At 38.7% G+C, this 14547-nt stretch overlaps 1 protein-coding gene across 1 annotated transcript in view; it reads right to left on the bottom strand.

The window, feature by feature from the left end:
• SNTB1 (syntrophin beta 1) overlaps positions 1 to 14547 on the bottom strand; it is a 292341-nt gene that overhangs the window by 181403 nt on the left and 96391 nt on the right. The gene's annotated exons all lie outside the window — the stretch shown is intronic.

Below are 14547 nucleotides of genomic sequence, written 5' to 3'. Positions count from 1 at the left end.
AATCTGCAGCATTTTCTTTTCATCATCTCATAAACTGATAAAACATCAATGCTTGTGTTTTCATAAAGAAAAAAGATAAGCCAGAACAAAAAGAGGCTGGAACTACCAGGATCTTGCTCATTTGACATCTAGATATTATAAAGCAACCGGCCCACACTCCTTCAAAACCTGAAGGTGGAAATTGTTGAATCTAATAGATGAGGTGCATAATAGGTATTGTTTTTATTACTTCAAGTTACTAGATAGCTTCTGGGAGGGCTACCTAATGCTTACAATGACAACATTGAGATTTTAAGAGTTTCACATGGGCACTAAATAGAAAGATGAAATATAATAGAGATAAAGTAGAAAGTTCTATCATTGCATGTTCAAAATAAAAATCTCTGTAACATGTAGGACAGGGAGAACTGTGTTAAAGCTATTGATAAGAATAAAGATTCTAGGGATTTCCATGGCTATGATTCCCATAATAAAGTAGTAGGATATTAGGCTCCACTGACAGAAGTATGGCATTCAGAAAAGGAGAGAGAAGTCCTTCTCTTTGCCTCCTTGATCAGCCCATACCTGAAGCTCTAACAGGTTAGATGATGTTTAAATGAGGGTAAAGCAGGTGATCAGCTTGTTGAAAGGCTCAGGAAATAATTAAACCATACATTAAATGAGAGACACTAGCACAAAAGAGTGAAGTGCATAAACTGTCTGACCCTAGGATCCGATTCCAAGCTCTTCCATTGCCTAGCTCTGTGGTCCTGAGCAAATTACTTGGTTTCCCCACATGTTTGTTCTTTCACTCACTTATAGAACTGTTGTGAGGATTAAATGAGTCAGAGTAAGTAAAAATCTACAAGAAACTTGGGATAGTAAACACTGAAAGATACACTGCAATTATTAGAAGTTATTCAACCTAGAAAAACAATTTACAGGACTTAATAACTGGGGATTGGGTTAACTTCACTTTGTGTATGTCTGCAGAATAGAGCCATGATCAACGAATACAATCAACAGGGGTAAGATTTTAGTTCAATATAAGAAAAGACTGAGAGGTGGTGACTTCCCTATGCTAGTGACATTTCAAGCAGAAACTGGATGAGCTATCTCCCAGTCACATTGCAGAAAATAATTCTACTTTGTGGAAGAGCAGATTGTTTCTAAAATCTCTTCAAGTTGCCATATTCTGTTATTTCTTCTGGAATGTGGTTAATTGAGATGCCTAATCCACAGACTCCAATATAGTGAGATCGATTCACAGATACATTACCAAGCATAAAATTGTGCTGTACATTTCTTCATTATTATATGTTTATTAGCTACATATTAGTAGTGTGACAATGGGACAATTTGTTAAGCTATCTGGGTCTTAGAATCTGAATCTGTATAATGAGGAGCACAATGTCTTCCTTAGATAGGCAACATCGTGTAGTGGTTTAAACTACGAGCTCTAGAGTCAGAGCATCTGGGTTGGAATCCCAAATCTTCCATTTGCAAGGTGGACTTCTTTAAGAAGGTATATAACGTCTCTGTACCTCAGTTTCCTTACCTGATAATAACAGCACCTATCTCATAGGATTGTTACAAAGATTAAATAATTTCAAAAAATGTATACAAAGCCCTTAGAACCGTATCTAGCACATGCTTATCACTCAAATTTAAATATTGCTATTATGTCATTGCTGTTATTGTTGCTATGAAATTTCAATGAGAAAATGCATTGCAAGGATGTCTCTTTTCTGACTCTTGGAACTGTCAAAATAAAAAGTACTTGAAAATATCATTTCTTTCATTCATTTCTTGCACATAAATTAAGCACTTACTCCGTGCATTGTGTGGGACTAGACATTGCAGGATAGATAATCAACTGGATATACAAGTTATTGCTTCTGAGAATTTTATAATCATGCCAGGCAGAAAAGGCATACAAACTTAAAATACCAAAATTTCTATAGAATATGATTCACTACACACAAAAAGTAGTCTAAAATTTATTCATCAGATATTAGTAAGTCCTGAGAGGACCTGGATTAATTTGCCAGCAAGGCCCTCACCATCAAAAATAATCATAATTTCTCTTCCCTGGGAAAATAAAGTAACTATTTTAACAGCTATACTCTGACATCTGAAGATAGGAAGTAAGTAACATGCAGAAAGGATGTCTGATTGCTCAACTCCAAATATTGTTTTTACTCCTTGCTGGACAGAAATCACATGTGAATGAAACTTTACGTCAAAAGCAGGAAGTGTGTCTCTCTCTTGCCCCTTACAGGTATCTCTGGAAGATAAAACTCTATTATTCCAGGTGTAGCTTCATAATAACATCCTGCAAATCAAACTTGGGGCTCAGTAAATTTGCAGCTATTTTTCAGTGACAGAAGTCCAGAGTCATAAAACTTTTCCAAAGGAAACCACATTAAGTAAACTAAATATCATTACCAGGGGTAGAGTCAAGAATGGTATGACATTTTTCCACCTTACTCCAAATATGCTGCAAATCTAAAGTACTTGTAGAGGCATCTGAAGGTAAGGTAGAAGGTGAGGGGTTCTTTGAAACATCAGAGTCTGTCAGACTAGATAATGCTATGGATACCTTCTATTTTGAAAGTGCTTTATAGCACTTCCTTGCACGCAATCTCATTGCATGCTTATTGTCACCCTCATCTGAAATATGCTTAAGTTGCAAGGCCTTTTAGAATCTGACTATGCGTCTATTTTTTTGAGACTTCCATGACCCAGAGAGTGAAAGCCTAACAACTTTCCCCATCAAATTTTACCTCCTCCCCAAACATATGTGCACACACAAACACATCTTGCTCCATAAAACTGATGCCTTTAGGACTCAGCTCAATATGACTTTACTGGGCTTCTGCATTGGATTTTCTCCAAGAGGCCAAACTTAGCTTAGCCTTGCCTCATACTTTCTTAGGAGAGTAATTCCCAAGAATTAGATCACGTTGACAGAGGAAAGGCCTAAGCAAGCTTTAAGGATCTGACTCTCAGAGTCAGAAGAATAAAACCTCACAAGATTTAATGCTAAACCCCTAGAAGCTTCACTTGAGGCGCAGCAGTCAAGATAGTTGGGGCTTTGTTGTTTTTTTGAAAAGGTAGGAAAGGAATGATGGTGAGCATCAGTGAATGGATACAACTCTTTCAATAAATAAACCTATAGAAAAATGTAACAATAAAAAGGTAGGCAAATTGAGGTTCAGAGACTTTAAATATCTTACTGCAAGTAAGCACCAGACCTGGAATTTGATCCCACATCTTCTAACTCTAATTTGAAAATCCCTTTCACCATAATCACAGATGTAATAATACATCTACTTCAGGTAACATGAAGACATGAGCTAGATTATGGTGGTTAATAAGCAATGAATTGCTATTGATGCTGGGAAAATCTATGGATATTGGAAAAGGGGATTAAATTAATAAACATACTCTGTGATAATTATATCAGAATTGATGTTATCAAAATATTCCACATGTGCCAAAATAAAAAATCTAAAGGTCATACACGAAATACTAAAAAACATACAAACTGTCACATTGATGAAAATAAAAAAATAGACATAAAATTTGTAATATAAACAAAAGGGGAAATGACATCAGATATAATAGAGATTAAACTAATAAATAATCTCAAAAACATAAAAGAATACTTTTGACAGTTTTATAGTAATAAGTTTGAAAACCTGGAGTGCACAAATTCCTAGAAAAAAATAAACTTAACAAAACTGACCTAAGAAAATAGAGAGCATGGGTAGTCTTGTAACTCTTAAAGGAATGGGAAAATTCTTTAAAAAGAATTTAAAAATTTATTCTTTAATTTTAAAGAAAATGTTTAAAAAGAAAATACTAGAACCAGAGCTTATTAGTGAATTCTACCAAATTGTTAAAGAATAGCTTATTCAAATCTTAATCAAACTATTCCAGAGACTAGACACAGAAAGAGTCTCCCCAAATTATTCCATGAAGCTAATATAACTTTAATAACAAAAGAAGTCATGGAAAATTTTTAAAGGAAAATTGCCCATCCATTTTCCTAAATATAAACATAAATCCCAAATGCCAAACAAAATATCAGTGAACCAAGTCCAACAATATATATAGAAGACAGTAGTACAGCATGACCAAGCTTGGACTATGTGAATAATGCAAGTTTGATTCAATATTAGAAAATGTATTACTGGCATTCAGTATATTAACAGATGAAAGGAGAAAAGTATATGACTACTTAAGTGAGGAAAATTCATTTTATATTTTATAAACTTTAATAGACAGTTATAGTAAACAAAAGAACCCCTTAGTAAACCAGAAATAGAAGGTAACTTCCTTAACTTCATAAAGACTGTCCACTAGAAATAAAACCAAACTGACATCAAGCACTCTGAATAAGGAAATGCTATAAGCATCTCCTTGAAAATCAGGACTGAATTAACAATACCCTCTCATTATCCCTCTATATAATGTTGCACTGGAAGTCCTAGGCTGTGCTAAATGACAAGAAGAAGCAATTCAATGTATAAGGATTGGAAGGTTAAAAATGTTAAACAAATGAATGCATGAATGAATAAGTGAGAGAGTGAAAAAATGGAAGGAAGGGTGGAAAGGAAGGAAGGAGGGAGAAAGGGAGCGAGGGAAGGAGGAATGAAACAAGGTGTAGGATAAAGCACCTAGAACTTGTTATACCTGAATTTCCATCATGGCTGGGTTCCTAATTTTCTGAGTAGTTGTTAGCAAATCATTTAACACTCTAGTGTTTTAAATTTCCTATTCTATAAAATCAGGGAAACTGCCTTGGTAAATTAGGCAGACAGCAATTCAAAATATGGGAAGAAATACAAGCTTCTGGGATGAGAATGAACTATTTCAGTTTTGGAGATGTGAGGTTTGAGCTGTGGATAGAACATCCATGAAGAGATAGAGGTCAACAGGCAGCAGAATTATGAGTCTGAAGCTTTGGGAATTGGTCAGAGTTTCATCTCAGTTCCAGTGGAAGGAGATGTTACATGATGATCGTAATGGTTAGCACTTATTAAGCGCTAACTAAATGTCTAGGGTTTTACATAGATTATGTCTTTTAATTTGCACGACCATCTTGTGAGATAGTACTGTTATATTAACAGTTTACAGATGGAAACACAGAAGTCAAACAACTTACCTAAGACCCTACAGCCTCAAAGTTGTGATTCAAGCCTGATTCCAAAGCTTTTCCTCTTTCCTACTGTGCTGTGAAAGTCTGCCTTTTGGAATCAAATCTGATTTAGAATCTTTTCTCCCCAAAGAGCCTTGAAGTCTGGACAACTTGCTACAGTTCTCTAAGCCTGAGATTTCTTCTCATGAAAAAGAAGAAAATAATACCAAGAGCATGGGGTGGTTGTGTATATTTTACCAGATGATATATGTAAAGTGTCTGGTATTAAAAAAAAAAAAAAAGTATGCCATAAATAGTAGTTCCCTTTACCCTTTCTGCCCAAGGCAAACCTCCCAGAAGAAAACTAGAGAACAAGGACAGAGGGAGATGGCAGGTATGTAACAACCTAGAGCCATTTTCTTATGTTGCAAGTTATCCATATCCTCACTATCCCCCCACCTTTTCCGCACACAGCCCAGGGGCAAGCAAAAGGGCAAAAGGCAGACATCAAAGCTCAAAAGGGAAATAGATGTTAAACTGAACAGATGACTTAAACCCTTCCTCCTATTCTAAAACACTATCTATGTTCCCTGATCTAATCTTGGAGCAGGGAAGAAGGGGGCGGAGGTTGTGGGTGTTGTGAAGGGAAAACTCAAACTAAACAACAGGAAGCTTATCGGCTTATTTGAGTACCAGTAGAGTTGAGCTAAAAGATCACAGACTTTGAGTCAGATCAATTCAGTTTATGCGGCTGATTGCTGCACAAATGGCTACAGGGAACATTTCCTGACCTCTCTAAGCCTCACAGGGCCTGTTATCATGTAATGTACAAATTTGCTATTAAATTAGATAACACTTGTTGTGGTTAGAATGCATCTCCTCCAAAATTCATGTTGAAATTTAATCCTCTTTATGGTAGTATTAAGAAGTGGAACCTTTTAGGAAGTGATTAGGTCACGAGGGTTCTGCCCTCATGAATGGATTAGTGCCTTACCAAGGGCAGGAGGGAACTAGCTTAGGCCCCTTTTCTCCATTTGCCTTCTGCCATGTGAGGACACAGAATTCATCCCCTCTGGAGGACAAAGCAAGGTGCTCTCTTGGCAGCAGGGAATGAGGTACTTCCCAGACACCAAACCTACTGCTGGCTCAGTCTTGGACTTCCCAGCCTCCAGAACCACAAGAAATAATTTTTTTTTTTTCTGTATAAATGACCCAGGCTCTGGTATTCTGTTATAGCAGTACAAATAGACTAAAACAATATAAATTATCAAATTAAAGGATATGTAGCACACATTCTGAAATGTGTTAAAAGGCAGCTCTTCCTGGGTACTGATAGAATCTCAAAACAATCACCAGAAAATATTTTAGGGCATATTGACCTGCACTTGGAGAAGAATCCAGAACAAAATCTTTTTGGCTTGTGCCAAAACCAAAAAAACAAAACAAAACAAAACCCTACTTTTTGGTGTTGTCTGTGGTAGAACATTGAAACCCAGGTATTCACTGGCAGAAAACAAAACCAGAGTTTTAACAAGCTTGGGGCAAGTAGCCGGAAAAAATCTCAAATCACTTCATGATTCATGTTGTTGTTTAAATGGTGATATGGTTAATTGAATCTAAGTATGAAACTTAAGTTTCCTCCAGGTTGAAAGTGGACTTGAAGTATTTCAATGTAAATAACACCTTTAAATATTGCATAACTTAAAAAATCACTAAAAAAATCTTTATACACTCTAAATTGTGTTGCCCTAAGGCAAAGCATACACATTTCAAGGCCTCACAGCTCCCTCAGATCAAAGCTCTGGGTTAGCTAAATGGGAAATCCTGGCTGTGAGTTGCAGATGAACACTCTTATTATCCATTGTCCTGGGCCTCCTCACTTCCCTCCATGCAAGACTGTTTACTGTGTAAACAGTAGCTGTGCAGGCCGTCAGGTGTTTTGCACCAAAGAATTCAACATATTTCTGCACGAAAAAATACAAGTGTTTTACTTTCTGTCAGGGTCTAAACTCTTCATTCCTTTTTCTTTTCTGTTCAACAGATAATGCATATTTAAGTATATGACCTCATTGGACAAGCCTACAAGTCATGCAGGATTTTTGACTTCTTAAGCAGGATCTGAGGACCCTAGAACATAATAAAATATTTGTAGTCTAACATGCTATCAATTGTAACAGGAGCAGAACCCAAAAAACAAACTTTACCTTTAGAGTAGTGTATCTTATTTGTCAATATAAAAAAGAAAACACTCATTTGCTTTTCTTTTTTAAATCCTTAGGTAATACTCACATATGTTTTAAATGGAATCTTCTGCTTTAAGAAAGTCCACCCGCATTATACACATAATATTCTAATTACTTCCAAGAAATGCTTCCTTCCAAGTTTGCAGTCATTTACAAACATTAAGACATACTTCAGTGAATCATACTGAGAATTCATGGAATTGTAGATTTATAAGTGAATTACACTTGGAATGAATTTTCTTTCAGAACTTAGAAATATATGACAGGCCGGGCGCAGTGGCTAACGCCTGTAATCCCAGCACTTTGGGAGGCCGGGGCGGACGGATCACAAGGTCAGGAGATCGAGACCATCCTGGCTGACACGGTGAAACCCCATCTCTACTAAAAATACAAAATAATTAGCCGGGTGTGGTGGCGGGTGCCTGTAGTCCCAGCTACTCAGGAGGCTGAGGCAGGAGAACGGCGTGAACCTGGGAGGTGGAGCTTGCAGTGAGCCGAGATCGCGCCACTGCACTCCAGCCTGGGCGACAGTGCGAGACTGGGTCTCAAAAATATATATATATATAGACATTATTCATATAGTGAATAAGGTACACACCATCCTGAATTTTTCAACAATTCCTGTTACCAAACAAGGAGGTCAAGGATAGAAGCACTATTAAGTCTAATTTTATATGCATTTTTTATATGATGATAATTATGTAACAACTTAGAAAAGTTCAGTGGAGACAAAAACGTCACATTGTAAGCCACTGTAATAACATGGTAAACTTATTAATACCACAGGGGCTTTTATTCATCCTTTAACCAAAACTGTGAAGAACAATCATAGCAATCATTCAGTGATAGTTCATAGGCAACTACAAACAGCCCATGAATGATCAGATTTATGTCTGACTACAGTTTATTTTCCATATGAAGAAGCTGAATCTCAGGCAGGTAGACTCACCCAACTTCTTATGCTGCATAATAAGTGGCAGAGTGGGAATTTGAACTCAGGCTTTATGATTCAGCACTAGCATTAACCATTACACATGCTGCACACCGTCTTCTCCTGGTTACTATTGCCAGGACCCTGTCATGTGGTTTCAGAAACTCATCTCTATTCCCAGGAGGAAAAGCACCTAAAATGCATTGACTCCATAGTGGAGTAATATAAATATTGTCATTCTTGGAAATTGTTTTAGGTGGAAAAACCTGAACTAAAGAGTTAGGATCATGTGGGCTGAGGTACACTCTCTTTCAGCTGCATGAGAATGGACAACTTATTTCATCTTTCTAAAGTTCAGCCTCCTCATCTATAGATACACCTGAGAGAAATAATATTTTTAAAAATTCAGGCATAATCTATAGAGTGAAGTACTCAGACCTTACATGCATCTTTCAGTCTGGATAAATACATATTACATGCATTTCATAGGTTTTATTTTCATCTGTCTAGACATTTCCCTCATGTTCCTTTTCAGTCACCCCACCCCACGGAAAAGTAGCTACTGATCTGTTTTCTGATTTGCTTTTTCTATATTTTTCTATAAATTGAATCATACAGGCTGGGCATGGTGGCTCATGCCTGTAATCCCAGGACTTTGGGAGGCTGAGGTGGGTGGGTTGCGAGGTCAGGAATTTGAGACCAGCCTGGCCAATATGGTGAAACCCCATCTCTACTAAAAATACAAAAATTAGCTGGGCATAGTGGCAGGTGCCTGTAGTCCCAGCTACTTGGGAGGCTGAGGCACAAGAATCGCTTGAACCTGGGAGTTGGAGGTTGCAGTGAGCCCAGACTGTGCCACTGCACTCCAGCCTGGGCAACAGAGTGAGACTCCATCTCAAAAAAAAAAATATTGAATCATACAATATGTACTTTTTTGTGTACATCTGGCTTCTTTCACACTGTGTAACATGTTTGAGATTCACTCAAGTTGTGGTGTGTAATTATAGTTCATTCCCATTAATAATAATTTGATGTAGGCATTACAAGAGATAATGTACATTATTACCTGTAAAGGACTCTATAAAAATACTTACAATTATTATTTAAAAGAGGAAACCCAGGAACAAGAGAGTGTTAGAGCCAAGAAGAGGCTAGAGTCTGTCATAGGCTAGTGTATATTTGGATTAAGGGGTTCATTAATTAGTGTCTTCCATATCACATTCTTTGTATATTTAAGGTCTTTCCATACCAGAAACATGTAAATTTGGCTTGTTTGATCAAACTGAGTTGGATGCAGTTTACCAGACCAGAATTTATTTTTTTGCTCAGCACAGACACCAAGAGCACCTTCCACCTGTATTTCTGAAACACTCTCTTTTGCCCACCACAGAGACAGAACCCCTCCTCCATTCGATTACATTGAAGAAGCCAGTGTGTGCAAGCCATCCATAATACTGTCTTCAGAAAGAGTCAAAACTTGTGGTGTCAATTCCAGCCAGCTGTGCAATTCAGTTGTCCCAAGAGAACTTGAGCCTGGCCCTCATAAGTAAGATACAAATACTTCATTTCACAGAAGGTGATTTGGCCACAAAAAATAAATCCACACTCCAGAAAGACATGGAATCATGGAAGTAGATATTTTAAGTCCTTTTTTTTCCTGGCAAAAACATTCTTCATTAAAAGCAGGATCTTCAAATCCAGTTAGGAAGCAGCCACCATTCCCAAAGATTATTTGCAAGAATTACTCTTAGAGGATGAGGTATAAATATAAATGCTGAGTCCCCAAGCAAAAATCTCAGAAGCCTCTGTTAATTGAACTAACAGATGGGCTATGGAGATAGTCTCTTGTTAAGGTGGTAACTTGGGCAAGAATGGTACCCTTAAAGGAAACATCAGGATATAGAAAGTTTATTAAAATATCACGGCAGAAGGTTTCAAGTCACATTTAGAGGAAGGTATAGAAGAAAGTCTCCTCAAAGTTGCAGCAAGCCAGTGGATGTAAGTTTCCATCCTGCTTCCTGCAGAAACAACATCTGCTCTTACATTCAACACCGGCCACCTCTGATATTTATTGCATTTGCTGAATGCTGAAAGGATCTGAAATGTGAAACCTCTTGATCTGTCAGTAGTCTTGGATTTCTGTGAAAAGATGAGCTACATAATAGCACAAATTGGAGAAATTTCATTTATCTTCAAGACATAAATCTCCATCATAGTCGAATTCCCTTTCAATATACAACTGTAGAAGTTATAAAAAAATATAGCCAACCTTTGTCTTGTAACTTCCCCTTAATTTTCATTCTCCTCTACATGCATAGCTCCATTTCCTTCAAAAAGATGCATTCCAGGTCATTCAGTCTTGACTTTAACCCATTCACTTCTCCAAAGCAAATTTACCCTAAATGAGTGAAAGTCAAAACATGCGTTTGTTTGGCCTCATTAAGCTCACACTATCCTTGTGAAAGAAGGAAATTTGGTTCATTCGCCTACCTGTGAATGAAGGATAACTTGCTTGTATTTCAGTGAAATTTATATTTTACTTTTATCCAATGCTCAGGTTTCTTGGTTCTCATCAAAAAGTAAGGCTGGTTACTCAACAGAGCCCAGAAAATAATAGCAAATTTTAGTTGACATCACATGAGTTGTGTATCTGGGGAGGATAAATGGTTAAAAACAAAAAAAAAAAAGAAAACAGACTTGGGTTTCATAATATAAAGGTCTCTTTGAAAGAAGCAATAAATAAAAGAGGATGCCTAGAAGGTATGATAAACAAACAAAGTGGGTGAAAGGGTGGGAGACTCGATAAAGGTTCTGTGAAGATTTCACGTGATGTCAACACTGAGACAGTTACTTGGCACAGAAGACCAAAGGGTCCAATTGCCAGAGGTTAAAGTGACAGGTAATTAGGAGAGGTGGCATTCTTCTTCTTTCTTTTTTTTTCCCCCTCCTTGTTTCGTTTATTAAGTGCACCCTTTATTCATGATGCTGTCCCACTCACACAGCAGTGGAGAGACTGTTTTGAGAAAGTAATCCGAGTGAAGCTTAGTAAAAAAGCCAAACCTCTAAGTCATGAAGGAACTGGAGATTCTGGAGGAGGCAATGAAGAGAACCAGCTGATATCAATCTGCGATGTCCCATTTACCCTGGGAAATTCCTTCTGAGTTAATCCAGGTGCACATCCTCAGTTCCACAGAACTCCTGGCATCTCTTCTCAGTGTCATAATGAGTGGTTTACATCATCATCTTTCCCGCTAGATTCTGACCTCCTTCTTAGGGGAAGAAACTTCGGTCTTTCATCCCAGTCATTTTAGGGCTGAGCCCATAGTTGGTAGTCAATAAATATTTGATGAATGTATAAATAAATGAATGAATGAATACAGGCATAAATTTTCCTATCTCAAGCATGTCTGCCACAGACTGACTGCCTGAGAAGAATATATTCTGTGCAGAATTCTATTATTATTATCATGATTATTGACAATTTTCACTTGAAATATACTTTAAGGTGTTTTCATGCATTAGTAACCTGAAATTTGTATCCCTACTAAAACTATTCACATAATAAAATGTTATTTTCTTCACACAGCCACACACAAAACAAAACTGATTCCTTAGCCAACATTCTAGGCAAAATATTCTATTTTTGTGGAGGTCAGTACTTGCAGTGTGACATCTATTCCAGCAGCTGACTTTGCAAATACACATCCTCCCTCATTTGGGGAGGATGCTAGAGGTTAAGATATAGGTCTCTGTTTTTAGACACTTGATGTTCAGGACTTTGATAGATAATGAGAACTTTTAGTAATCAGAAATGTCCACAGCTACAAGCAGTGAGTTCCCTCTCCTTTAAGGTGTCCCATGGAGGATGAAAGTCAGCTTGGCGGCGCCTTGCAGAGGAACTAAGCATGACATTGGTATTCGGTTTAGATGTCCTTGCTTTTCTCTTCAACCTAAACTTATAAAATTTCATGATTTAACATGAGAAATAGAAGATTTTTGTCTAGCACTGTTAGGTGGTTTGGGGTCTGCAGAGTAATTCACATGAGGGCAAAGGCTAAGACTGGGGTCTGGGCCTCTCTGAAGAGAAATTTCCTTACTGATCTTTCAGTAGTTTTCATGGATTTTAATACTCCAGCCAAATGAGCCACTCCTCTCTGCAGAAATCCTTAGGTTCCCCAGAAGTGATCCTTTTGTTCATAGCACAAGGCTCTTTAACTTGTCACTGAATCTCTCCTCGGCTCATCATGCTCCGGGCATTCTTGTAGATCACTTTTCCTTTAAGAAAGGTGGTTCAGACTTCCTATGCAAACCAAACATAGGATTTTAGGAGGCCGCCCAGGAAAATATTAGGCAGACTGATTAGAATGCTGGGATTCTGATCCTCAGGCCACTACGGACCTCACTGATAATGGAAATGCAGCTTAATGTTCCTTTCAGCGCTGCCTAGGCGATATGAAATATCACCTGCTATCCCAGAGTCTGTGGTGCAGCCCATTGAACCACGCTCAAATGGGCCACTCTATATTAAGACTCTTCTCCTACTGCACAAGTCGAGAGCTAGAACACAGAGCCCTTTGCAGAGTCAGCCGGAGCTGAAGGAATGATTGGGTGACTCCAGTGGCCTAGGGAATGTAACAAAAACTCATGCTCATCAGTTGCTATTTTGTTACACCTTCGCCACAATGTACTCTATAATTTCAGTTTTCCTGATGGATTCTTGGGTGGGCAAATAGTGCTAAGCCTCCGAAGCATTGAGGTTGCCTTTCTTCATCACGGGGAAGCTTCCAGCCCTTGTAGCAGAGAAAGGGCAGGAGTCCATACAGTTGATGTGTATTGACAGCTTCACCCCCCTCCTGGCACAGATGGGAAATGATGTGCAGAGTGGAAGGCAGTCCAGGTCAAGGCAGATGTTCTATTGTATTGCTCCAGATACAGAAACAGGGCCAGGGCCAGAAGCTGCTTGTTCAGCCCCCACACTGTTAAAGGAAGGATCTGCAGGGCATATTTAGAGAAAGCAAAAATAAAATGAAAAACAAAGCCCTCTTTCCTCAAAAAAGAGCCATTCAGTAGTGCCATGGACAGGTTTGAGATGGAAGAAAAGAGGTACTAGATCTGTCTTGTCCATCAGCCCTGAGCAGTCCTGCCCTTTGAACCAGGCTAGGGAGGCCTTTGTCCCTTTTATTCTTAGAGGGCTGTGCCCTGGTATTTTGCTGGCTGTCTTTCTTCCCATGTAAGGGAGAGTCCTCCAGGCCAAGGGAATAGGTCCAATTGGAGCCTATGTTCCCTTCTGGAACCTGGAATTGTCTAACTGATGTGATGGCTAATACTGAGTGTCAATTTAATTGGATTGAAGGATGCAAAGTCTCCAAGCTTGGGCCCAGGGCCTGTGAGCATCTGTCCTCCCTGTCTGTCCTCCTGAGGGTCACTGTGCCACTGCTTTCATAAAACCTCTAGGCTCCAGGAGGGCAAAGGGAGCCACGTTTACAGGGGCAGGGCATGGATAGAGCTTGCATGCTGGGCTGTCCACACATGTGAGCAGGATTCATGTTGCAGTGCCTGTGGAACCAGGGGTGGGAAGAGAAGAGGGGATGGACTTCAGGCCAGGGCCACTTCTCCCCCTGGTCTCCCACCAGCTTCTCTTCATTAGGCTTTGGCAAAGAAGGTGGCCAAATATATTTTATTGCATGTTTGTAAATTTGATTGATAATGTTAACATATTTAGACCTATAGTATATGGACCTCCATTCATACTCATGTTTTGGGCTCTGAAAATGTTAGAAGTGGGTCTGGTTCTGACCACACCCCCTTCCTCCTAACTGCTTCTGGAAGGGGAAGGGAAATAAGGACTTAGGGTGGTTTGACAGGTGGGAAGTGAGGGTTTTGGGGGGCTAAGTAGGAGGCACTGTGCAGCCACTAGAACCAAACAAAAAGTTTAGAGAAAGTAAAACTACCAGGAAGAAATCAAAATAGAGTATGTTTTCTCTCTGTGGTTCCCTATAAACTCCAAATGTTACAAGAGCTAAGGCAAGAGTGTCAGTTCTACACACACACACAAAGGAAGGATGCTGTCTCTTGGCTTGACTTGGTAGGTTCAGAACAACTATGATACTGTGACTAGGAAAGTGTGGTGAAGGTCACTGATCAGCATCTGCTTCAAACCCAAACTCTCTCACCATCTCGGAAGCAAACAGCAAGGTAAAAGGTTTGTCCAACAGCAGAGGGATTGAATAGAGAAGGAACTCATTAAC

This window comes from Rhinopithecus roxellana, chromosome 9, assembly GCF_007565055.1.
Source record: "Rhinopithecus roxellana isolate Shanxi Qingling chromosome 9, ASM756505v1, whole genome shotgun sequence".
In the NCBI taxonomy this organism is placed as follows: domain Eukaryota; kingdom Metazoa; phylum Chordata; class Mammalia; order Primates; family Cercopithecidae; genus Rhinopithecus; species Rhinopithecus roxellana.
The sequence above is the reverse complement of the archived record's forward strand: the minus strand, read 5'-3'. Positions and strand labels throughout refer to the sequence as shown.